The sequence below is a fragment of the Ceratotherium simum genome, chromosome 3, assembly GCF_057802395.1.
Source record: "Ceratotherium simum simum isolate JZ-2026a chromosome 3, ASM5780239v1, whole genome shotgun sequence".
In the NCBI taxonomy this organism is placed as follows: Eukaryota; Metazoa; Chordata; class Mammalia; order Perissodactyla; family Rhinocerotidae; genus Ceratotherium; species Ceratotherium simum.
The window spans coordinates 86,981,077-87,007,006 of NC_141902.1; the positions used below are offsets into that span (position 1 = coordinate 86,981,077).

At 42.2% G+C, this 25,930-nt stretch overlaps 1 long non-coding RNA gene across 3 annotated transcripts in view; it reads right to left on the reverse strand.

Moving 5' to 3' along the window:
- Positions 1 to 25,930, reverse strand: part of LOC147917676 (uncharacterized) — a 136,022-nt gene that overhangs the window by 43,849 nt on the left and 66,243 nt on the right. Inside the window, exons 1-3 of one of the 3 annotated variants that reach the window (XR_015551750.1) lie at positions 13,779 to 13,970; positions 4,958 to 5,081; positions 1,847 to 1,997 (exon numbers count right to left, since the gene is read on the reverse strand). This is a non-coding gene — a long non-coding RNA (uncharacterized LOC147917676). Of the gene's footprint in view, positions 1 to 1,846; positions 1,998 to 4,957; positions 5,082 to 7,697; positions 7,847 to 13,778; positions 13,971 to 25,930 lie in introns of those variants that run through there. The other 2 variants (XR_015551751.1, XR_015551749.1) reach the window with 2 other exon arrangements.

The window sequence follows — 25,930 nt, forward strand, 5'->3', positions numbered from 1 at the left end:
ATTTAAAGTGTTTTTAATTACAAATGCTCTAGTTCTGTGAGACACAAAATTAATGCCGGCAAGTAATTGTATTTTCTCCACCTATTATGTGCAGGAAAAAATTAGAGTAGCTTAGCACCTCCTTATTGTCAAAGGGTTTCTCAGCCCACGTGATTCTGTAAGAAAGGAACTTTCCACTATTTGCTGAAGATGTCAACCCCTGGGTGAGATGAGGGGGGTTGGATCAGATGACATCAGTCTCACTGGGATGACAGACAGCAAACATTTGTCTCCTCGGTCTGCAATTTGAGCTTCAGAGACACTAGTCCATTCTCCTGCCCGACCCTTGAATTTTCTAGCACTTCCCTGAAAGTGGCCTCCTTCCCCTTCTCAACACTTCCACTGCCTCCTGAGGCAGCTCAGCTGGAGAAACAGGAGAAGGAGGAAGGATGGGCCTGGCGGACATTGGTGTTATGGGACCTCGGGTATGAGTTTGTGTGTAGTAGACGCCACTGGGGGTGGGAAGACGTTGGTTATTTTGTGGCTGGGAGAAGACTTATAAGTAACAGAAAAATTCTTTCTACGACAAACTTGTTAGGGCTTATGAGATCATTTAAGGAAAAGAACTTTGCAGTTGGCTAAGGGTCATATAAATGGAACACTCTCAAGTGCCAGCACGGTCAATTGGTAAGCTTTCCAACATCAGGGGACCTTCCAGCATAAGCACTGTTTTAACTTGGTAATAGCATGTTGAATAAAAACCGCAGGCCAGTGGAATGATTTGACTTATTCTCACTCTTCACTACTTTCAAATAAATATTAGCTCTGAAGGCAGGAGTTCTGGAAACAGAACCACGTGCATATGTGGTTTTTAGCCCCATTTGACATCTGAGGAAATTGGGGTTACAGAAATTTGTAGCCTAGGGCGTATGGCTACAAAGCGACAAAGCCAGCACCAGACCAGGTCTGTCTGCCACCAGAGGCTCTGCCAGAGTTAGGCTGGGTATCTGTAGCCCTTTATGTTGCCAAATGGAAGGATGAAGTCAGGTCCTAAGCTTCACCTCAGTGGGGACACTTGCCTCTCAGGGCCAGTACTGACAGAACACAGCATTTTGCTTTAAAGGGTAGCGCCTCTTCTGTCAGGATTTCCCGCGCCATCTTCGCTTCTTGCCGCTTGCCCTCTGGCTGGGGCAGCCCTAGGAGGGCGGAGTTAGAGGTCCCTTTCAGGCTGAATGGAAACATTTTTATGGCAGTTATGTACTTATTGTAATGCATATTAGCTCTGCATGTCCTCGCTAACCTGTGATTTCATGGATATTGTTTAGGACAGGAATAATTTTATAGATATCTCCTACAACATGTTATCTGATGTCCGACATCTGATGTACCCACCACCTCCACATCCCCAATTAGGTGCACACTGCAGCAAGAATACACTATTCAGATTACCCTCCTAGGTATGAGCAAGAGGGGGAAGAAATCATGTTTTGGAGGTGACTTAGCATGTTGGATGATACCGTAGGAGAGAGATGAAGAACAGGTGTTCTGGAGTCAAACTGCCTGGCTTGGAAATGCTCGCCCCTGAATTTCCTAGCTGGGTGACCTTGGGCACGTTACTAGACTTGTCTGTGTTGCTTTAAGTGTTGAGCCACTCAAATCTGAGGGGCCCTTTGTACTACGGCTAACATTACCCTCAGACAGCTGCAGCAAAGGATTTTCTTCTCCACTGTGAATTTACTCATTTGAAGGACATAAAGGTATCAAAACTAAAAGCATGTATTTACAACATTTAATAACTTACTATTATGAAAATAATAAAATAATGTAATATGTTCAAGCCTGTACAATTTTGAAAGAATTATCTTACTAATCAGAATCTTCAGAGTTATCAAAGAGGCCACTGATGTGCTTGGAACGTAGCTCTCCGAGCAGGCACAGGACTGCTGCCCTCGGGCTGCTCTGCCTTCTCTGCCACTGACCAGATCCGCACCGGAAGCCAAGATTTCATAGTCACGGACCTATAGACAGAAAGGGGGCAACTTCAGGTAATGAGGATGTCACCTCAAAATTAACACGGCTTCTACTATTCTGCCTTACGCTAAGGACATTTCTTGTCAACAAATACTTTATTGTTTTCTCGTTTTAAGCTGGAAGAAGGTTTAACAATAATTTTTCAAGTTAATAACATACAAGTCCCCTCTTAAGAAAATGAATGAAAGCAAAAGGTTATATAATCTTTTCAAAAATAGCTATTTTTCTGATTGCAGAAGCAATGTATGTTTATTTTAATAAATCTAGAAAATACAGAAAAGTACAAAGTAAAGAATTTTAACTTGCTTATCATCCAACTAATCAGGAGGTGTGTGTATATAGACATACATGTGTGTGTGTTACCATTTTATATTTTCTGTCCAGAATTGAAGTCATACATACATTCTACTTTGTAAGTGTCTAGTTTTCACTTGACACACTGCAAATGTTTTCCGATTTTGCTATTCTCCTACATCATTTTCAAACCTCTGCCAATCCCCACCTGCCTTCCTCCCATCTCACTTGAAACAAACAGCCTCATATCTTCCTTCTCAGAAAAAATAGAAACCAGCAGAAAGCAGTAACTCCTTCATTTTCCCCTTACTAAACCTGCAAACCTCTCAATGGTTCAAACACTCTGGTTTCCCTTTGCTATGACAGAGAAGGCAATTCTTTGTTGGGTCGACTGCACCTTCTTGAACCTACTTTAGGCCCCACCTCCCCACATCTGGCCAAGGTCCCCCCTAAGCTCCAGGTGAGAAGATCCAGCAGCCTTCCAGCATCTTCTTATGAATGGTTCAAATGCACCTTGAAGCCCACATTTCCAAAACAAACCCAGGACTTCTCGCCAAGCCTGATGCTCCTTCAGTGTTCTCTGCCATGCAGTTGTAGACGCAAGAAACCCAGTCATCCTCATGCCTCCCTCTCCCTCACTCAATATCCAATTGGTCCATCCAAATTTATTTTACAGATATCTCTTAAATTTGTCTACTTAGGTCCATCTCCATCACCCACCACCTCCCCGTCTCTCACCTGGACTCTTAAATGGCCTCCTGACTGGTCTACCCTCATCCACTATGCCCTCCTCCTAGCCATTCTTCAAACTACTGAGAGGCTGAGAGATGCTTTTCGTATGTTAACTCATACCACTCCCTGGCTCAAAACCCTTCAGAGGCTTCCCATGGCTCTTAGCATAAAGTTTTTCAAACTGGCTTCCATGACTCTGCAAAGCCTGGCTGGTGCTCACCTCTCCAGGCTCATCTCACCCTGCACTGCTTCAAGCTCTCTGCCTCCCAGCCACCCATCCTAGCCATCTTTCCATTCCTCATTCTCTTTCTGCTCTGGCTCAACACCGGACCTTTGCATACACTGTTCTCCCTGCCTATAATGTTCTTTTTCTCCTTTTTTCTAGCTACCTCTTTTTAAGCACCTCTTCTTCAAGGAAACCTTTCTTGACCTCTTTTACTAGGTCAAATCCCACTATTGTTGGCTCTCACTCATAGCACATGTTACACCTATACTTTATGCTTGTTTGTGCATTTGAAGTCCATCCTCACTAGATTCTGAGTTCCTCAAGGGCAGGAGTCACATCTGATTTGTGCATGTTTATACCCCCAGCGTTTAGTTCAATGTCTACCACATAGGGTCACTCAGTGAACATTTGAGGATAAATGAATAAATTAAAGGAACTCAACAGATCTAAGACTGAACTCAACATCTTCTCCCTGAAATGTGGTTTTCATCCAGCATTTCCACACCCAGAGAATGGCACCACCATCCATCCAGTAGTATAGTCAGAAGCCTGAAAGTAGTCTATTAGGGGTTGAATTGTGTCTCCCACTCCAAAAAGATATATTGAAGTCCTAACTACCAATGTCTCAGAATGTGACCTTATATAGAAACAGGTCATGGCAGATGTAGTTAGTTAAGATGAGGTCATACTGGAATAGGTCATAATAGGTGGGCCCTTAATCCAACATGACTGATACTATTATAAAAAGGGGAAATTTGGACACAGAGAGACACACATAGGGAGAAGTCCACGTGAACATGAAGGCAGGGGTCAGGGTGATGATTCTACAAGCCAAGGAATGTCAAAGATTGCCAGCAAATCACCAGAAGCTAGGAGAGAGGCATGGAACAGGTTCTCGTCAGAACTCTCGGAAGGAACCAACTCTGCCAACACTTTGATTTTGGACTTTTAGCCTCCAGATTTGTAAGACAATAAATTTCTGTGGTTTTAAGCCATCCAGTTTGTGGTATTTTGTTACAGCAGCCCTAGGAAATGTCTGTGACCCTTCAGTCCCTCTTATACTGTCCCCTACCCTGACAATATCCAATCCATCACCATGTCCTACCAGTTTTACCTCCTAAATATCTCTCCAATTCACCTACTTCTTGTAGTCTTTACCTCCACCACTGCGATCAAATGCCCCTTATCTCTCCTGAACTATTGCAATGGTGTCCTAGCTGCTCTCTCCACACCCACTCTGCCCACTGCAAACTTTTCTCCATGCTACAGCCACAGAGGTCATTTTGCAAATCTGACTTTGTCACACAACCCTCACTCCCCTTTGCCCCCCGCTCCTGGCCACATTGAACCTACCTGTTGATCTTGGACTAGAGACCAGACTCTAGACATAACCCAGCAGGCCTCAGGCCTTGGCCCTGCTGTCCTCCTCAGCCCTCCACAGCCCTCCTTCTGCACTATAACTGCCCCCTGCCTCTATTGTTTTCCTGGACAAGCCATGCTCTTCCTACAACCAGGCCTCTGCCTGCCTACATTTTCCTCACTCCATTCATTCCCCGTGTTTCTCTGGCTCATCCTTCAGATCACAGTTCAAAGATCATTGGTTTTTAGAGAAACCTTCCCCCATCCCTGGATGAGGTTAAGTGCCACTGATACACCCTCTCCTCATATCCCATCATTTTCCATCATGCCACTTACCATGACTGTGATGTGTATTTATTTCAGCCTTATCTGACTATATTTTTAAGCTTCATTACGACAGGGATCATGTCTGTTTTGCTCACCATTGATCTCCAGCAGTCAGCACAGGGCCAATACACAACTGTAGAGAGAAGAAGGAAAAACGATCAGTTTGTTAAAGTGTAAATAAGCCATAATGCATTTGACCAATCTTAAGTCTGGCCATTTAGACTTTTTCCATTTTGTCACAAACTTAGCAACTCTGCGAAGAACTGCAGAGGATTCTTTGTGCAAATATCTGATTATTTCCTTAGGAAAAATTATTGAGAGGAACTGATTGCGCAAAGAACTTGAAGCTCTACCGAATTGTTTAGAATTTCTTCAAGTGGAAAGATGTTAACCAGAAGCATATGAAGGAGAGAGAGAAGGAAGGAGAGAGAGAGAGAGAGATAAAGAGAAAGAGAGAAGGAAGAGAGGGAGGGAGGGAGAGGGGACGGAAGGAAGGAAGGAAGAGAGGAAAGAAGGGAGGAAGGAAGGGAGAAAGGGAGGAAGGGAGGAAGGGGGAGGAAGGGAGGAAAGGAGGAAGGAGAAAGAAAAAAGGGATAAAAAGGGAGAAAGAAGGAAAAAAGAGAAAGACCACCACCTAAGTTAAGGAGGCTTTGTCTCCCTGAGAAGTTCTCTGCTGAGATTGCTGTCCAACCAGTTTCCTAGACCCACTCTCTCTGTATCCCTGCCAAGCTATCCCTGGGAAAGGCAAAGTCAGACACTCTCAAATCCCAAGGTTTAAGATGATAAAGGCCCTCAGAGGCAGGGGCAAAGCAGTTCAGGGCTTTTTGTTCTCCTGCCCCTTTGTTCCAGCGACTTCTCCCATCTCAAAGGATTTTCAACAGCACCAAGGCCTAACACTTTGCCCATCCTGGTTCTCACAGACTTCTCCAGGGACAGACAAAGCAATGTTGGCACTGAGGAGGGCCCGCAATAAAGGGGACTGAGAGAGAAGAAAGCGCCCGGAGAATCTGGCTGGGCCCAGTATGCTCAGTTGCTGCAGCAACTGCGAGTTAAACAATGAAGAGGGGAGGGGACAGCCATTTTCCTCACTCGGCCTAGTTGTCATGGATACTGGGATTTTAGAAGTAAAGGGGTGAAGGGTTTTCTTTACAAACAGTGCTTTTTTTCCCTCACTTGGCCTGTGTCCTTGCTCCAGTTTGGGGACCTTCCATTCTGAGTCTTGCTGTAAGGAGGCTAGGGAACGGGGGTAACCACAGGATGCTTTCGGGAAAGGTGACTTTCTGGCCAGCAGCTCTAAAGTCCTTTTCCATTTAAAGCCAGGCAGGAAGACCTAGACATTAATGGAAATTTCCATCCACCGAACTCTTCCCACCTACCCTGCAGGAAGGCTCTCTCTCCCCTGGAACACTTCCTCCCAACCTTCTGACTCTCCCAGGAGAGCCCACACACGCCAGTGGCCTAAGGTTTCAGCTTTGTGCCCCCAACACCCTGTAACCCCTATTCCCTTCCTTCCCCTGCTTCCTCCTCCAGGACTTTGCAGGAGGAACACAGCTCAGCCCCCTCCTCAGACGTCGTCTGCCAGCCTTTACCCTGAAACAACGTCAGGCCTGGCAACGTCCTGCTGAGCTGTTCCGCAGGGTATGGTGAGAAGGTCACCAACTTTAGTGACCGCAGGTCAAGGCGCAGCTCGGCCACGCACCAGAATGACCTTGGGCACGGTACTTAATCTCTCTAAATCTTATTTCTACATCTGGTAAAATACAGGTTATAATATCTACCCCGAAGCATTGCTGAGGGTATTAAGTGAGAGAATGTATGCCATCCTGGGGCATATCGCAGGTACTGCAAAAGTGCTAGTGCCCTTGCCCACCTCCTCCTCACCCACTCCATCCTCGTCTACACACACTCTCACACACTTTCACACACTCACAATCAGACATTCACACTCTCTCACACTCACACAATCACACATACTTATACATTCACACTTACACACTTATACACTTCTCAAGCACTCAAATACTTTTATGCTCTCACACACACCCTCACACTCACCGACATTCACACTCTCACACACTCACACTCATATACTCACACACACTCAAATACACACACACGCGCGCACTATCACACACACAACCACACCTTCACACATATATGCATTCACTCTCACACACATTCTCTCACATATGTACTTATACACTCTCACACAATCACATGCTCTCATACACCCACATGCTCTCACACACTCAGCTTTCCATTTTTGACCTAAAATGAAAGATGCCACAATGTGTTATTTTAGTCTTTATCAAGCAAGAGGGAGTACAGCTGCACGGTATAAGCAACTCCATCTGTCCATCTGTCCATCCATTGACCACATTTATTGAGGGTCTAATATGTGCCAAACACTGAAGTCACGAAGGGCCACCAGGCAAAGCCACTGGCATCGGCTCTTGTCTGCCAGGCTGCTCTGCTGTTGGAACTCAGGGCATCCCTGAGACCCTCGCTCGGCCTTCACGTGCCTTCTTTCCCAACACTTGGCAACGCGGCCTGAAGCCCAGTACACAGCACAAGGACTGTTTGTGTTTGGACCAGGGCAAGGATGGGCTCATGGCACTGTGCTCACTACGGGTGTCCTATGGGCTGGAGCTCTCCTGTTCTTTGGCAGAGATGGGTAGGTCAAATCGACACCAGTATCTCACAAACGTTTGGAACAAATGCCATAAACCCTTCCAGGCGGTGATCTCACCTCCAAGGACGCTCGGGCTTTTCCTCTGCCTGTCCTGCACGCGTGGGGACAGTAGGCTCCACTCCTCACCCTCAGTAGCTGGGAATTGGGTCCAGGAGCTGCTGGGGCTAGAGTAGAGGGTCCCGCACAACTTGTCTGTATCAGGTTTGAGCCATCAATCATGTCAATGCTGCTTCCCAGCCCGGCCCACCCTGTTTAACACAGTAAAGAAGAAGGGGTCAAATATGGCTCCACCACTCAGTCAGTGTGTGACTTGGAGTGAGTCAACCTCCCTTAATACTTAGATTCCTCATCTTTAAAATGGGAATAATAATATACCCATCTCATAGAATGGGTGTAAGGATTCAAAAATACATGTGAACCACTTTTGCCTGGCAAATATTAAGTACTCATAAATAATGGCTTTACTTGTTATTAGAATTACTATTCTTAGCCCTATTATGGTTTTAACTATGCAAAAATCATATATATGCATATTAAAAGGAACTAGAATAAATCACAGAAAATTGAAAGCTGTAGATTGGATGTTTTTGATCTTAATTTCCATTTTAACATTGTTCCAATATTTCTACAAGAAATAAAAATTAAAATTATAAACACGGGTATCTAGAGCCTGATTTACAGTAATCATATAAGCAAAACACTTAACTTAAAATTCTTCTATTTGTGTGCATGACACACAGGATTAATTTCTCCTAAAAGAACAGGAGGGTATACCTGGACGCATCCATTGAATCTACTACTAGATCTCAGATGACAACATCAGAAACTTATCCAGACCCTTGAGTCCAAAGAATTAATTCCACAGTAATGGAAAGTTCATCCACAAACTTAGCAAGAATTTCACCTGTATGCCTCACTCTGCGCTGAATGGAGGCTGCTAGATACTTGCTATCGAGTATAAGGGCCATCCTGGAGAAAGCAAAAGGTGAATGCCAGGACTGTTCAGGATACAGAAGATATTTGACCTTCAGGGAGCTGGAAGTGTAGCTGGGAAGGAGAAACAGGTAGGCAACCCTTGCATTCTCAACTGGGTCATTCTAACTATGAGCTGTACAAGCACGAAGGACAGTTGGAGATGGAGCTATTGGGGAAGAAGTAAAACTTTTGTTCAGTCTCGAAGGGTGAACAGAAGCCATTTTCTCATCCTGGAGACCATTTGAGCGTTCATATTTAACTTTCAGCCTTTCACACGGTGCACTGAGCATTGAAGAAAACACAAAATAAATATTAATGAAATGAACTGAATTGTCAAATTATTTCCCCAGGATTTCAGAATGAAATAGACCCGCATCCATTTAGAGAAAATATACTTGTGTCTATTGATAAATAAAGGCAGAAATCAGGGATATATCTTCCTTTAAAAAAAAGTTGCTGAGATATTGAGAATTCCTTTAAACACATATGGAGCATTTACCATGAGCCAGACACTGCCCTGAGCACTTTCCATGGATTCCCATTTAAACATCATTATAACTATGATACATAGATGGGGGAACAGAGACACAGAGAAGGGAAAAAGAAAATATTAGGTATTATTATGAGGGCAGCAGTCAGAATTAGTTTCACCCAATAGGGTGATTATATGGCAGAGAAATAAGAAATAGAGCTGGGAGAACAGTTTGGGCCAAAGTCAGGAGGCTCCTGGTTGCCGGTCATGGGAGTTGGATGTTCTGTTGGGAGTAATCAAGGTCTCAGAGCAGGTGAGCAAAGCAATATGCTAAGATTTCTTTCAGCTCTGAAGAAATAAAGTGGAACTGGAAATGAAGAGGATAGAACCCCCGTAAGAGGACCCTAAGAAAAGACCTAGCATCACTATCACCATCTTCACAGTACCAGACCCACTGCCCTTTGATCTTCACAATGTCTCTACAAGGTAGGAATTGTTAAATCTATTTGATGCCTTATTATCTGTCATGGGGATATTTTTAAACTAGCACCCCAAATAAACTATTACCCCAAATAATTCTGACACAGAAAGTTGCTAGTATCTGAGAAATACTGGCTCTCAGAGAGATGATGGTTACTGTATCCCCCACCCAGACCTCGCTTTTCTTTCTCTCTACTTGTTCACACCCCCCGCCCTCAGAGTCTCAGTGGAAAACACAGCCCCCAGCCACACTTCTCCTTCGATCCAACAGTATTTACCATGGCAGTCACCGTGATCCCTTCTGTACCTCTAGGCTGGTGAGGCCTTGGGATAGAAAAAATTGACCCAAGTTATCGGTAGAGAAACTGAGGCTTGGATAGGTTCAGTGCTTTAACCAACATCTCAGCTTTCTTAAGTTTCCCGGCTCAGCACCAGGCCTGCTTCTGCACAGCGGTGCCTCACATCCACCTGGCTGTCAGGTTGATGCAAGCCCACAGCTCCAAGCATCTGATTGTGGGCTCAGCCTCCCAGTGACTAGCCTCAGATTAGGGTGGAACAATAGGCAGGGCGTGTGGGGCTTGGTCCCCAGGAACTATCCCTCAGCACCAGCTCCAAAGACCCTCCCATTAGTCACAGAATACCCGCCCGCTGCTGTGCACAGTAATCCAAATTGAGTTCAAGCCCCCAGCCTCCGTGCTCCATTGTAATGCTATATTTTTTATTCAGCACGAGATCAGAGATCTGCTAAGACCACGTGTTGCTAACATAAAAGAAGAAAGATTTCCTTAATCCCAATGAAAATGAATTCCTCTTATTTTTTCCTAAAAAAGGAAAACATGAGGGTATTACATCGGCCTCTCAAACAAACAGAAAAATCCCTGCCATCCTGAGATGGTTAAAACATGCGGCTTTACAAGTCCACACAAAGAATAGCAATGACACACTCCTTCACCTCTCGCCGGCTTGTTTTATTATCCTGGATATTCCAACTGTTTTTTCCTAGGATGCTTTTGGGTACAATAATCTCACCAGCCTTGAAATAGAGGATCAGAGAGGAAGCAGGGTCAGAGGGGCGAGGATGTTCACAGGACTAGAGTGAAGAGAAGAGGGCGAAGGGAAAGACAGTTGGCAAGGAAAACCTTGCCCCAAAAATCTGACAAGTTTTTGAAATCCAAGAGTTTCAGAGCCGGAAGCGACCTTGAAGATAACTAGTCAGACCTTCTCATTAAACACACACACACAAACACACATACATACACATACGTATACATATGCATACATACACATATACACACACACAAGGCAAGTGAGGCCGAGAGGGGGTGTGATTTGTCCAAGGAAACGGATGCTTCATTGCTTCATTTAGGTCTATAGGGTAAAAGGAGCGGGGACTACAACCCACTCCTCTGTCTGGGAAGAGCCTTGTGTAAATTTCAGCAAACATCTCCTAGGGAAAGAAGACCATGATTACCCCTCTTGATCTTGTCAGTACTCATCACTGCTCTGTCCTCTGTAAAGCTCCCTCGTTGACCTGTTTGTCCACTTACAAACATCTGATAAATAACTGAACGAGGTAGTGTAGGAGTCCGCACACTTCAGTCTGAGGGCCAAATCCAACACGCTGCCTGGTTTTGTATGGCTCACAAGCTAAGAATGGTTTTTACGCTTTTTAAGAGTGGAAAAATATTTTTTTTAAATAATATTTCATAACACATGAAAATTATATAAAATTCAAATTTGGGTATCCACAAATGAAGTTTGCCTAGAACACATCCACAGTGTGCATTTCTGTATTGTCTAAGGCTGCTTTCATGATACAGCAGCAGAGCTGAGTAAGTGCAACAGACATGATATGGTCTGCAAAACCTAAAACATTTACTGTCTGGACCTTCACAGAAAGTTTGTCGACCCGTGGTATGAGAGGAACTCTTTGACATTGTGGATTTGTAGATCTACAAGGTCCTCTGCTTTGCTGACATTAAAATTGGAGAACCCAACCCAAGGCCACCTCTTGGGGGCTGTGCAACCTGGGCTAGTTTATGAGCATCTCTATGCTTTGGTTCCCTCATCTGTAAAATGGAGATCATGTTTATTTGAAACAGTATAATTGCAACCCGACTGGATGTCAACTGAGGTCACCCTGCCCTCTGAGATTTAAATAACATTGGTCCAAGTTCAACCCCATATCCTCTTCAACATTCCCAGAGCCTTTCATTCTCTTGGTCACTTTGGCTCCAAATTCCAGCTCTTCTCAAACTTTGATCTCACTCAACTCCCCCCTTCCTTTTCACTTCCATATTATACAGGACAATCTAGTTTACCACCTCGACGCCTATATTTCCATGATCATAGACTCCACGTTTTTGCTAAACAAAAGGCCCCTCACTCTATATCTCACCCTTAGAAGTCCAGAACAACTGTCAGAGCTTAGACATACTATCTCCTTGCCCCAGCAATCTCTAAATGTATATTCAGTGTCCCACTGATATGAATTCTGTCACCACCTCCCCCTTAGAAGACAGAAGCACCATCAGCAGTTTTGAGGTTGACTTGCTTTTTCTATTAAAGTATATAAAGTATCTATCATACTGCTTGACACATAAAAAGAACTAATAAATACTTTCCTTTCCATGGCTTCCCCCCTAAAAAAACACAGACAAAATACAATATGTATAACAATATATATTGCTCATGTGGATTGTGAACACAGAGTTGCCCACAATGAAATTCTCCATCTGAAGTGTGTATGGGGAGAAGCAGTGACAGGATTGTGTTGGGGAACACCACCTAGGACAAGGCGGTAAAAGTAACAAATTTCTCTTTCTTAGGGTCTCTCATGAGGTTACAGTCAAAAGGTTGGCCTAGGCTGCAGTCAGCTGAAAGCTTGACTGGGGCTGGAGGATTTGCTTCCAAGACAGCACACTCACGTGGCTATTGGTGGAGGCCTCAGTTCCTCACACAGGCCTCTCTAGAGGGCTGCTGATGACATGGCTTCTCTCAGAGTGAGTGATCCAAGAGAAAAAGAGAGAGCCTAAAACAAAAGCTACAATATTTTATAACCTAATCTTGGAACGACATGCCATCAATTCTGCCATATTCCATTGGTCACACAGACCAACCCTGGTACAACATGGAAGACTACACAAGGATGTGAGAGACAGACTGGCTACCTGCTCTTGGGACCCTTGAGACTCTGCGTCCTTCCAATACATTCCCCTTTCTTAGTTAAGCTAGTTTGCATGTTTTACTATGACTTGTAACCAAAAGACCCTGGAATAAGACGGAATTCTGAGACTAATGCTCTATATTTCTACCTCTGAGAAAGAGAAAAGAAGAAATCCTTTCCACATAATTATTGTGAAGCTAATAGTACAAATCAAAAGCAAACAATGAAGAACTTGGTGTTATGGTTACTTTCGCTATAACAAATTAACCCAAAATTTAGTCGCTTAAAGCAACCATTTTATTTTGTTCACAATTTTGTGGAATTCAGGAAAAACTCAGCCAGGCAGTTCTCATTTGGGGTCTCTCATGCTATTGTAGCCAGATGTGTGTTGGGGCTGCAGTCATCTGACTTCAGTCCAGCTTCACTGGGCTGGACAGGTAAGATGGGTCATTCCCATCATTAGCAACTGATGTAGGCTATCCCCTGGGAGCTCAGCTGGGGCTGTCAAACAAAGTACCTATACACGGCTTCTCCAGCATGGCAACCTCAGCTAACTGCACTTCTTACATGTTGGCTGCTTCCCCCAGAGCAAGCATCCCAAGAAGCAGGTGGAAGCTGCATAGCCTTTTCTGACCTAACCTTAGAAGCCATACAGCATCACTTCTACTGCATTCCGTTGGTTAAAACCAAGTCATCGAAGTCAACCCAGATTCAAAGAGAGGGAACATAGATGCCATCTCTCAATGGAAGGCCTGGATATGGCCAGAGACAGCTTATTATCCCAAGCATTGGACCTATCCATGCCAAGCTCTGATGGGAGAAGCAATGCCTTCCACATAAAAGCAATTAGGGAGTTATCTTCTCAGTTACAATGTAAATATCTTTGACTAGAAGAAACTGTCCATCTGGCCCAGGATACCTCTCCTTCTGGAAACTTAAAGACATATGCCAACCCACGGTTATCAGGAAACATTTTCAGATTCAAGTAACAGAAAACTCAAGTCAAACTATCATAAACAAGAAAGAAATTTATTGACTCATGTACCTGGAAGTCCCAAAGGAACAGCAGTTTTTGGAGTTGGCTTAATTCAGAGGCTCTGCATACATTTCTCAGTCATTCTCTGGCCTGTCCTTCTTTCATCCTAGCTGGATAGCAAGAAAATTGCAACCAGTCTGGCCCTCCTCCATTGATGCATGACCATTTCCAGAGAAAAAAGAGAGTGGGTTGCTTCTAGACATTGTCCTGGAAGAATGCAGATAAATTTTTCAAATGCCCAGAGCTAGCCTCTCTCTACATATTATTAAACCAAATTGGGTTATATGGGCAATCCTAGCCAGTCACTGGGGAGAGGAATGGAATACCTCTTAAACCAACCAAACCCACCCTTAATCCCTATGAATGGGATTAGCTTCCATGCATGGAGGAAGAGAGGATACCCCAACAAAATTAGGATTTTGTTAGAAGCGAGGAAGTGGGAAATGGATGCTAAGGAAACAGTCAACAATGTCTACTACTGAACTACAGAAAAGTATAATCATCTAAATCAAGTGTAATCTGTCTTTTGCTGTCTTTTTTCCCCATGTGCAAATACAGAATCACTTCTCCAAAAATCTGTCCCCAAATAATTCTGAGAATCTCCAGAAAGCAACTCACATAAGCTTATACACAAGTCCAGTGAGTTACCAGTGGCATCTGCAACTTTCTCCTGCTGGGTTCCAGGGGTCTGCTAGCCACTGCCACCAGTTCTGTGCCTACTAGTCATGTCCACCTCCCTCCAGAGCCCATGTTCAGTGGCCAGTTGCAACACGGGAAGAATGTTCTCTGCCCTCCTGGAAGACAGCAAAGCAGTGCTGCTTGGCCCCCAGTGTGCCATTAGGATTTGTTAAGAGAGAGAAGTTTCATATTTTATTTGTCGCATCCCTCTGCCCCTGGCCCAATCCAGGTATTACATGTTCATAGAACACAAATAGCATTCCTTGCAGGTCTAGCCCAGGAGATAATCTGAATGACAAACTCTCCACTGTGCTCAGAATCACCTCCTCCTGAATTCAATAACCAAGTTTTTTTCTCTAATCAATTTGTCATTTCTAACTCCCTCTTCCTTTATGGTAAGTTCTCTCCTAGGAGGCCCCTTAACTCTCTTGCAAATAAACTTCTAATGGACCTACTCACCAGCTTGTCAGGCACCCCAGGAATCTGTGGACCCCAGTGGTCCAGCTTCATCTTCAGCAGAAGCTCCCAACTTGAAAACCAGCCAACAACATCAACTGAGGGCGATTTCTCCTCTCCTCTTCTCTCCTCTTGCAATCTGTGATCCAGTCAGACTGGATCACTCCATCCATGGGGATGGAGAATGTCATCTTCATATATGCCACCTTATCCCCATATGTGCCTCATATGTGCCACCTGATATGTCTCAAACTTCTGAATTTCTCATATGCTGCTCTCTTTACTAGAACTCTCTTTTGCTGCCCAACTCCTTCACCTTGCAAATTCCTGCACATCCATCAAGTCTCGGCTCTACAACTCCCATGATTGACATCAGAAATAGACCTGCAGTGTTTGCAAAATTTAATTCAGTGGCTCTCAAAGCATTCAAATTGGAAGATATCAGGCTACGAAGAGTGGAAGGGAATAAAAAAAAGCATTGCCATTGGGTCTACTCTAGAATAGGCTTTCTAGGGCATTTCCCTGGACAGACCACATCACCAGGGCACTGACACTGGCTAGCTTCTGCCAATCATAGTCAAAAGTTTACCCTTCCATGTCTCTTAGCATCCTCAAGGTCATTCAACTGCCTGAGCTGCCGAGTTCATCATCCACTCCTGGGACTGCCAGGCAGTGTCTCTCCCTTGGCTCAGTGCATAGAATCAGATTTGGAGCATCTCTCAAATGAATTGGGGTTTTGTTCCTTCCAACCTATGTTGAAATTTACAAGACTAAAACAAAGGCACTCACTGTGCCCTGAACTTGGCTCTGCTTGGGGCACTAATTACCCCAACAGCACACGTGGGAGAAAGTGGCCAACTCTGATTAAGGAGCCCCATGGGAGGGCGCTGAGAACAATCTTTTCTTTTTCTTTCTAAAGTTGCCTTTGTCTCTATTACCAGTGGCCCCTCTGCCTCCGTGCTGCTGGGCATTTGTGGGTACAAATGAGTTGCGGGATGGACACCATGCTGGAGCAGGAGACCTTGGTGCACTAGGTGCCTGCCATGTGCTGAAGCTGTGCAAGATTCTCTTTGTACATGACCACTGATCCTCCAACAGTTCTGCAAAATAAGCATCATTATTATCCCCACATGAAAGATGAGGGACCAAGAGCCTAGAACTGAAAAATGAGAGAGGGACTAAGCTGGATTATAACCCAGTTCTGGCTAAAAAGCCATTGCCCATGCTTCCAGAAAAAACTAGAAAGTATGGCTCTTCCCAAATCCTAGAATCATGGCTTTTTCAGCTGTAAAGGACCTTTCTAGAGATCATGTTCAGCCAAGTCCCAAAACAGTAAGGGGACCTGACCAAGAATACACGTCTCACAGGTTGACTGGCACAGACCTAGAACCCAGGTCCCGGACTTTGAGGCCAGCACTCTTTGCTCTTTTCCACCTACTTGCTCACCCATCATTGCCTTGGACTTCTCAAGGGCCTCTCCTCACCGATTGCTGACCAGACTGGCCTATGAGGAACTGGCAGATTTAATTAATTCTGGGGTAGCTATCATCTCGGTGAATGTAGCCAAAAACAAACAGCAATTTTCCAGCTGCAGAAGGAAGACTCTATAAATAAGTTTCAACTGGGGACATTTGCAAGATGGAAAAATAGCCATCTTTTTGTTTTCCCAGCTGGAGTAACTCGGGAGCAACCCTTGGAGATCCTAACCTACTCCCACTGAATATAAGGCGCTCAGCAGTGTGCTGCTGGAGCTGAGAAAGCTTGCACGGCCGAGGCCTTGTGGCCACATCGTGAGGTGCCTACCGAGGTGCTCACCATCAGCGCAGCAGTGTAATGAGTTGGGGTCTCACACAGAGAGCTCAGGTACATGGAAACACAACCAAGAGCCTTGCGACTGGAGGGGGAAACCCTGGATGGAAAACCAAAACCACGATAAAATAAACAAGGACTAGCCCCCTTCCCCAAGCCTGAGGAAATGAGATTGAACCAGACGAAAATCAGGCAGCAAGCCAAATCCATTCTGCCTTGCCAGGGGAATCCCTCCCTGTTGCATTTTCATGGGAATGGGTACCCTAGGCACTAAGCAAGTAGATTTGCTACTGGTAGATATTTCTCCCCTGAAAGTGATGAACAATGGGGAGGCAGGCGAGGTAGCCATGAGTGGAGAAAGGTGACCATTTCCAAGACTGGAGGCAGAGAATTAAAATCCTCTGTACTAGAGATAGGAAATGTTGAGGTCAAACTTTATGAAACTCTCCAAGAGAATAAAATACAAAATGGAAAAATAGCCATCCTAAACAGACTTCTTTTTTTAAATCCATAAAGGGCAAAATCAGCAGCAAAGGTCTTAAACTGTAATAAGAAACACTGAGTTTTAACATCAATCATAATGGAAAGAGTGACAAAATTTAAATCAGTTCAATTCTGTTAAGCTAGAGAGCATTGGGGCTTAAAGTTCGCGCAGCGGCAGACTGCCCAGATTTAAATTTTGATTCAGGCCCTTGGAAGACACCTGACTTTACATCAGAGGATAAGCACCCCCCATCTCAGCTTCACCCACCGCCTGAGAGTCAGAGCACCAGCACTCCCTCCTATTGTTGCCAGAATGAGGTACTAGCGGGCCAGTCCCGTGGCTTAGCGGTTAAGTGCACGCACTCCACTACTGGCGTCCTGGGTTCGGATCCCGGGCGCGCACTGACACACCGCTTCTCTGGCCATGCTGAGGCCGCGTCCCACATACAGCAACTAGAAGGATGTGCAAATATGACATACAACTATCTACTGGGGCTTTGGGGAAAAAAAGGAGGAGGATTGGCAATAGATGTTAGCTCAGAGCCGGTCTTCCTCAGCAAAAAGAGGAGGATTAGCATGGCTGTTAGCTCAGGGCTGATCTTCCTCTCAAAAAAAAAAGAATCAGGTACTAGAACATTTAGTGTTTATGGCACTGTGGTCACTATTCTAAGCATTCTCCATGTTTATCTCAGTTAAACCTCATGACAACTCTATGAGTTAGTTACTCCTGATACACACACGCACACACTGCACAGAAAAGGAAATAGAGGCATGACATGCCCACCATCACCCAATGGTAAATGGTAGAGCCAGGATTTGAACCCAGGCAGTCTGACACTGAATTGTGTCTCCACCAAACCATCTGTCAGTCATGTAAATGTTCACTGGCACCTAGCAAGCCCTCAGTGGCCTTCAACTTCAGTATTGTTCTGATAGGCCCTGAGATGTTAGAAATCACTGCCAAGCGAGGCCTCTCTGCAAATTCGGCTGGGACACTTAGAGCAGGGCTGTCCAGAGACCAAGCGACTCACTTGACGGCAGCATAGGGCCTTATCCAGCCATCAGATGCCATCTCTCTTTATGCCAAGCCTCTGAAGCAAGGTAGACACAACACATAGGATGTGGGGGGCCAACCAGAGCTACAAAGATGATTCTTTGCTTTGAAGTCTCAGCTTGAGCTTGCAATCTTCATCTTAAAAATCAAGTTAGATTCCACCCAAAGCATTGACCCCATGTGTTCCTAGGAGAGTGACATGTCTTCTGATGCTTAAACCCACAAGTGACCTCCTGGTGGGGCACCAGCTGTGTCCTCCCACAGACTCCCTTCTTTACATCCGTGGGATCTCAGTTGGTGGCAATGACTTAGATGGGCATGTGCCACAGTCTGTGCCTTTTGTACCCCTGGGCAGCTTCACATGGTTTCAGGCAATGACTCACACCTGGCAAGGAAATCATACGGTGCATGCACACCGCAGCTGCTGCTTCTCACAGCACACCACCACCCACACGGGCTCACACAATAAGCGTGTTTCACCAGGAGGCCCAGGTGCCTGCCAGCGTTGTTTACCAGCCCGTGTTATAAAAACCCCTGGGAACCTGGCTTACCTGCCAGCCAACCAGGCCTGGCTCCTGCTCTTCTTGCCTTTGTGACTAAATGTCACAGCAGGGCTTTACAAGTAGACTTTCTAAACCCACAAGACTGCAGAAAGAGCCAAGCGGCAGTGTTCACCTCCTCTAACTCATCCCTTATCAGCAGCACTCCTTATTCAGCAGGTAGCAGTAACAGAGATTAATACTAAGACACTGGGTAAATATTCATTATAATTTCTACCAGACTTACCTGCCCTGGGCCCTGGAGTTGTAAACCTTTGCTCCGAACCATCTGTGCAGGATGAGAGGAAACTTTTACTTATGGATGTCTGAGAGGCAGCCCAGGGTCCAGGGCTGAGGCCATGGAAGACATGTCAACAGAGAAGGGACTATCTAAGGCCTCCCACATAGGCAGACCCTGAGTGACAGAGCGAATTGACTCAGTGTCCAGGAACCCATGACTCCCTCCACAGATGGTTAGTGCAAGCATTTTGCCTTATTCTCTGTTAGAAGTCTAAACAACAAGGAGAAACCATACTAGCCAACATGTCCTGAGTTTTCTCCAGTACCATTCTCGGAGCTTAGCACTTTACAGTTAGTATCAATCTTCACAGCAGCACTATGACGTAAGTTGGAAGTTTGGAGTCAATCTGTAACCCATTATAACATTTCCCACTTAAAATAATGAGAGATATATTCCTGATTAGCATTTTTACGTAGAACTTCAAATTTTCACTGAGAGAGAACTGAAGTTTAGTGGGAGATGTCTGTATATTGTCAAGTGAAATAAAGTTTAAAAAGAAATATGCTCAGTATTACTTTATTTCGTTTTTTGAAAAGTGTGTGTGGAACTGCACAGAGTATAGCATTACAGAGCACACACCCAGAGATGTTAACACGAGTTATATTTAGATGGCTGAATTACAATGGGTTTTTATTTTCTTCCTTTTGTTTATCTGCATTTTCTATAATATAAAGTTCATAATATGAAAAAGGAAAGGGATTAGGTTTGTTCTGTGGGTTTCCATAGGCCAGGACTGATGTGTAGAGATAGTAGGGAGTTGTCAGCTCATGTGAGAAAGAACTTTCCACCAATAGAGCTGTAGAATAATGGAGGGGGGAGAGGTAAGTCCATTTTCAGAAGAAGTGGCCAAACAGAGTGGACATCCACATATTGGGGATATTTGGGATTTTTGGCAAGGAGAAACCCAGTGGGGGTTGTAGCTCCAGATCCTATCTTTAAAAGCTCAGGAACCCAATTTCTAAAAACGATTTTAAAAAATATTTATCTTATAAAGATGAAGCAGTTGAAACCTGGTGATGGTGATGTTGGGACATGGGAGCAGGGGTAAGATGAGGAAGTGAGAAGCAGCAGGAGGGAGGGGCGGGGGAGGGGGATCACTCCCTCTGCATCCTGGCTCTCCCAGGTAAACCCCACTGAACAGCTAGGGCTCCAGAAAGCCCCATTAGAAAGCCCAAAACTTTAGACCAGTGGTAAACACTGGGTGACCCTTCCTTGTTCCCTGTTGGAGCAGATTTCTATCAGGACACTGACTATCTGCTCTTAGGAAGGCCTGTCCATAATTCAGGACATGTCCTTCCTATGAAAGGCAGTGACACTGGATGCATTTGTATAGACTCGAATTCTTGGTTCATAATTGCTTCAGTCAAGTAACATTTACTATGTACAAAGTCCACAGAACACTACTGAAGAAGCAATTCAAAATAACCTCCAATCTACCTACCTACAAATAACCATCATTAGCATATCTGGTGTATTTCCTTCCATCCATTTTGCAATTCATTTATTTTCGCATTTCACAAAATTTCATAAAATTGAGCACACAGTGTGTTCACCTTTTTGTTTTCATTTAATATTATGTTGTAAACATTTGTTACGTCTGTAAATATTTTTTGAAGATATATTATCTCCAGGTAGTTTTAATATGTATTTATCTGATTTCTGGGAACATTTTTTCTCATGTTTATTAAGCATTTTGATATTTTTCTACTACTAAACTATCCGTTAATATAATTTGACCATTTTTATATTTAAAGGTGAGTTGGGTTTTTTTTTATTTATTGTGGTCTGGTCGATTTTATTGCAAGTATTTTTTTCAGCTTGGTGATAGCTTTTTAATTTGGCTTTGATTTTTAGACAATTAGCTTTTAATTTATGAACATTACATCTTGAACAATTTTATTTATGATTTTGTACTTCTTTCATGCCTTCAAAGTTTTTCCACATGCCTGAGGAGTTAAACATTTATTTCTCCTTCTTTCACTTTTTTTTCACTTCATTTTTTCACCTTTAACTTTTTTTAATTTTTTCATTTGATGGGGGTTTTTTTATGTTTTTTTTTAATAATTCTTTTTCTATTCACAAAATTACTGCATTTTCAGTTTAGAAAATTTGAAAAATAAAGAAAAATAAAAACACCATAAGAATCTCTATAATCTCACACAAAAAAATGGCCACTGCTAACATTTTCCTGTATTTATTTGCAATTTTTTATACTTTTATATATTTTAATAAAATTGAGTCTGTTTTATAAATATATATACATATGTACACATATATAAGGACATAGAGTTTGTATTCTCCTTTTTGTTTAACATTGTATCATAAGTATCTTACTATGTCATTAAATAGTTTTCAAAATTTTTATTTATTCAATGTATAATATTTTATCATATGGACTATATGATATTTAACAAATTCCCAATTATGGGACCTACCTTATTATAAAATGACTGAAATAAGAACACTTGTAGGTAAGTCTTTGTCTCCATCTCTCTCTGCCCCTCTCTGTCTCATCTTTCTCTGGGATAGATGCCAAGACATGGAATCTCTAGGGCAAAGAGTTTGAACTTTTTAGAGGTCATTAATAAATATTACTATACAGAAGAGCTGAATTCTTTTAAATTCAGACCAGAAGTCTGTGAAGGGCCTTCTTCACCACACTCTCTCAAAAATCAAGTGTTTTATTGTTTTTTTAATCCTTGCCAACATCACTGAAAAAAGAAAGTGACATTTTATTTTAATTTGCATTGTTTGATTACTAGCACAGAAGAATATTTTTGTATTTATATCTTGACACCATCTGGAATTTATTTTAATGTGTTTGAAGCAAGGAGTGGCTCTGACTTGATTTTCCCCCAAAGAACCAATACCATTTGATGAAAGATTCCATCCATTCTCCATTGTATGATGTGCCCTTGTTTATACACTAAGCTCTTAGTTAGACTCGAGTTTAAGGACTAACCACTCAGTCTGTCACTAACAGGTCTACTGGTTTGATTATTGTAGCTTTGTATATTTTATATATCTGGTCATCATTCTTTTATTTCTGTCTCCCCCACAGCCTACGTACTTTAGACTTCTTTTGTCAAATTCCTCCCCAAAAATTATGTTGGAAATTTTGACTGAGATTTATGAAGCCTGTATGTTTAACTTGGGACGAATTAACATCTTTACGTCATTAAGTCACATAGAATGATGTATCTCCCCATCATTTGAATCTTCTTTAATATCTCTTAATAAAATTTGGGGATTTTCATCACAAAGTTTCCACACATTTCTTGGTAGCATTACTCCGAGGCATGACGTGATTTTTGTTGCTAGTTTACCATCTTTTTCCCCATTATATCTTCCAGCTATCCTTTTGCTGTTTATATATGGCAAAGCTATTAACTTTAGTGTATTTTATTTATATAAATAGAATATAATTTATATTTTATGGGAATAGTCTTTCAAAATCATAAGTGTGTGTGTTGAGTTTTATCAATTATATTTTAGCATCAGTTGATATTATTAAGTTGTTTTGGGCTCTCATGCCATGACCAATCAGAAAAATTTCCTCACACAAAACTGCTGTTGAATTCTTTACATAAATCCCAGTTTTGAAGGTAACCTTCGTGATTTCAAATTTTGCATCCATATCATATAGCATATGCATTTATAATTTTCCTTTTTGTGCTATCAATAAGAAATTTTAAGGTCAGGATTAAGCCAGCTTTATAAAATTGGAGATTTTTTCCATGATTTTTTTTCAGCATAAAAATGAGCTCTTTCTTAAAAGTTTAAAATAACTTAGAAATTTGTCTGGCCCTAAGATAAATTTTAGAATAAATTCTTCAATATTTTTACATTTCTTCCATGTACATTGATTTGTTTGAGGTTTTTATTCTTAAATAAACTTTGTAATTTTCCCAGCAAAACATCTATTTCATTGAAATTTTCCATTTTTTCCATACTATTATTGTCTTATAATTTTAAAATCTACTCCAAATCTATGATCATAGCTGCTTATTTTTCTAAATTTCTTTTTTCTCTTTCTTCTTAAGTTTTCCAGAAATTCAATGAGAAAAGTAGCTTTTAGATTTATTAGTCAACTACACAAGGGGGGTTCTCTCCTTTCTAAATCAGAATTTCTGATTTAATTATAATTTCTTTCCCACTGTTTGACTTGCACTCTTCTTGTTCTTTTACCTGTCTTCTTGAGATGACTATGTCATCTATTTATTTTATTTTTTCTTTAAAAAATGTGAAATCACTGGGGCCGTCCCGGTGGTATAGTAGTTAAGTTTGCACACTCCACATTGGTGGCCCAGGGTTTGCCAGTTCGGATGCTGGGTGCAGACCTACACACTGCTCATCAAGCCATGCTGAGGTGGTGTCCAACATAGAGCAACTAGAAGGATGTACAACTATGACATACAACTATCTACCGGGGCTTTGGGGAGAAAAAAGGAAAAAAGGAGGAAGATTGGCAACAGATGTTAGCTTAGGGCCAATCTTCCTCAAAAAAAAAAAAAATGAAATCATTTGTTGTCATCACTTGGCCTCTAAGTACAATTTTAGCTACATTTCATGTTTTTAATATGAGTATTCTCTTTTTATTATTTTCTAAATAGATTATTAAGAAAATGGCTTTGAGGGGCCGGCCCAGTGGCACAGCGGTTAAGTTTGCATGTTCCACTTCAGCGGCCCAGGGTTCGTGGGTTTGGATCCCAGGTGCAGACCTACTCACCACTCATCAAGCCATGCTGAGGCAGTGCCCCACATAGAAGAAGAAATAGAAGGACCTACAACTAGGATATACAACTATGTACTGGGGCTTTGGGGAGAAAAAAGAAAAAGAGGAAGATTGGCAACAGATGTCAGCTCAGGGCCAATCTTCCTCAAAAAAAAGAAAGAAAGAAAGAAAATGGGTTTGAGTGTTAGAAAGATTTGGGGATTTTACTGTTTTATTTCTTAAGTCATTGGATAGATATTTTTGTTTAATTTTTATTTTTAGTTTCAATTTTTATAGCATTGAAGTGAGAGAATATGGCTTGTACAGTTTCACCAATAAATTTGGAATCTTTTGATATTTTCTTTGTGGCAATATGTCTTTTAATCACTTCTGAAAAAGGTTGATAAAGATTGTTAAAAAACATTACACGACTTGACTGTTTTCTCCTTGTATTTTAAACAACATTTGACTGACACGTGTTTTGTTTGGCTATTGAGTGCATGAAGGGGGTTGGTGGTGAAGCCTCAGGCTCTGGGTTCAGTTCTTAGTCTGTCCCTGATCAGTTCTGAGATTCTCTAATCCTCAGTTATCCTTCCTCCAAAATGGAGATGATAATAACAGCACGTACCTCAAAGCACTTTCCAGAAATGAAAAGTGCCTAGCATCATAACTGGGATATTATACAGACTCAAAAAGTACATATATGATAGAATATACAACTTATCGATATAAAACAACACCTTGTTTTCCATTTAATACTTTTTGCCTTACAGATCACTTTTTTGAAAGTAACATGGCCAACCCTGCTTTCTTTGAATCTGCATTGCCTATCCAACCTTTGTTATTTTATTTGCAATCTCACCACGTTTAATTTTAGGTGTGTTCCTTGTTAACAGAATATAGCTCAAAGGTTTTAAATACAATTTAAAAGCCTTTGTAAAGGAGCTTAAATCATTTATATTGTCTTGGCTGATAGTTGTCTCATGCCTATTATATCATTTTGTGCATTTTGGCTGTAAGATTTTCGTGCTATATCTATTTCCTCGTGTTTGCTTTTATAGACTATATTTTGTTTTTGTTTTTGTTTTTTTTATTTTTTTTCCCAGTAATTTTATTGAGGTCATAATGGTTTATAACATTGTGTAATTTTAGGTGTACATCATTATTTATCAGTTTCTTTATAGACTGCATTGTGCCCACCACCAATAGTCTAATTTTTATCTGTCACCATATATATGTGCCCCTTTATCCCTTTCACCCAACCCCCAACCCTCTTCCCCTCTGGTAACTGCTAATCTCTTCTCTTTATCCATGTATTTGTTATCTTCCACATATGAGTAAAATGATGCAGTATTCCTCTTTCTCTGTCTGGCTTATTTTGCTTAACATCATACCCTCAAGGTCCACCCGTGTTGTTGCAAATGGGATGATTCTTTTTTTATGGCTGAGTAGTAGTCCATTGTATATATATACCACATCTTCTTTATCCATTCATCCGTAGAAGGGCACTTGGATTGCTTCCACATCTTGGCTATTGTGAATAACGCTGCAATGAACATAGGGGTGCATAAATCTCTCTGGATCATTGATTTCAAGTTCTTTGGATAAAGACCCAGTAGTGGGATAGCTGGATCATATGGTATTTCCATTTTTAATTTTTTAAGAAATCTCCATACTGTTTTCCATAGTGGCTGCACCAGTTTGCATTCCCACCAGCAGTGCATGAGGGTCCCCTTTTCTCCACATCCTCTCCAACATTTGTTGGTTTTTGTCTTGGTAATTATAGCCATTCTGACCAGTGTAAGGTGATATCTCATTGTAGTTTTGATTTGCATTTCCCTAATATTTAGTGATGATGAACGTCTTTTCACCTGTCTGTTGTTTTTTAATCTATTCTAGAGTTGTGAATTTTATATTCATCATTTAAAAAATTCTATCAGCGGCTACTTTTAACTTGTGGGTTTTTTGATTTTTGGTTTTTTTTTATTGAGGTGACATTCATACAACATATGGTATGGTTAATTAACAATGGTTTAATTTAACCATTTTAAAGTGAACAATTCAGTGGCATTTAGTGCATTTGCAATGTTGTGCAACAACCGTCTCTATTTCTTTAAGTTTTATAAA